The sequence below is a fragment of the Octodon degus genome, unplaced genomic scaffold (assembly GCF_000260255.1).
Source record: "Octodon degus isolate 3935 unplaced genomic scaffold, OctDeg1.0 scaffold00003, whole genome shotgun sequence".
Classification (NCBI taxonomy): Eukaryota; Metazoa; Chordata; class Mammalia; order Rodentia; family Octodontidae; genus Octodon; species Octodon degus.
The window spans coordinates 6,512,112-6,513,403 of record NW_004524579.1 but is presented as its reverse complement, the minus strand read 5'-3'; the positions used below and the strand labels follow the sequence as shown (position 1 = coordinate 6,513,403).

At 53.7% G+C, this 1,292-nt stretch overlaps 1 pseudogene across 1 annotated transcript; it reads right to left on the bottom strand.

The window, feature by feature from the left end:
- Window positions 1–283: 283 nt before the first annotated feature.
- On the bottom strand, window positions 284–1,285 carry LOC105742027 (annotated as a pseudogene). Its single transcript, XR_001117065.1, has one exon. The product of XR_001117065.1 is annotated as a pescadillo homolog pseudogene (transcript).
- Window positions 1,286–1,292: the final 7 nt, after the last annotated feature.

Below are 1,292 nucleotides of genomic sequence, written 5' to 3'. Positions count from 1 at the left end.
CCTAGCTCTTCTCCTTTCCCTCTCTTGATTAGTTAGTCCTTGAGATCCTGCTTTCCTTTTACTTGTATTATATCTTTCTATTTGTATTTCTTCTTTTGAGTTCTTTCTTTCTTTCTTTCTTTCTTTTTTTTTAGAATCCAGCCACTTAATAACAAAATCATCTCCACTCTCACCCCATCACAGCACCCTGAGAATCACAGGTCCAGTTGCAGGAGGGGGCTATGGAAAGCCAGAGTGAATGCAGGCAGCAAGGGAGGGGTCTGTCAGATGCCTACTCCCCATGTCACTGACTCCTGGGAACACAGAAGGCCTCTTTTCTGCTCAGCCACCTGCGGGGAGCTCCATCCACAAGAACTTGAACAGCCCATGCACCCAAATAGAGGGCAAGAGGGTCCAGGGCTGGCCAGGGGAGAAGAGGGATGAGAGCAGAAGTGAAGACCTGCCACCAGCGTAGGTCCGCTGGCGAAAGGTGTGGGGGCAGTTGCACCCCAGGGAAGTACTCTGCCACAGGGAGGAGGAGCCGGGCATTGACACAGTCAAACACCCACTGGGGCTGCACATAGTACCTGCCGATGACAGGGGTCTGCTGTCCAGGTCGGTCAACAATTTGGTGGGTGATGCCAGCGTCTGTGACATCATAGGTGGCTCCAATCCACAAAGATTTGTCCCAGTACACGTCCCTCCTGAAACTTCTGATGACAAAGGCCAGGGCCTCTCAGGGCACCTCACGGTTCAGGAAGAACTTCAGGCCTTCAAAGAGCTTCTTGTGCTTTTCTTGATCCTCCAGCTCCTTCCTGCGGTTCTCTTCCTGTAACGCCATCTCCTCATCAGCAGGAAACTCGTCAGCCTGAACTTCCTCCTCTGCCGCAGGCACCACCACATGGGCCAGGCTGGCACTGAGGGCTGCCAGTTTCTCCATGGAACTCTCAGAATCCAATGCGTAGGCATCCTCCTTCGCCTTCACCTCTGCTCGGGCCTGACCCTCAAGCTTTGGTGGGTAGTGCAGGTTGAGCAACTGGTAGAGGCGGAAGTTAACAAAGCCCAGCAGGGTGGTGTAGAACTCAGTGAAAGTGGCCATGACCCTGTAGTCCACATCTGTCGGGTGATCATGGGAGAAGGCATAGGGTGTGATCCACACAGTGGGCTGCCCCAGCACCTCAGCCTGATAGTAAATGCCTTCGATGGACAGGAAGACCTTTTGCAAAGCACGGGCAGCAATGACGTAGTGCAGAAACTCCACGGTGAGCCGGCGGCACAGCTGGATGGTCTGCACATGGCACTTGCCTGTCCGC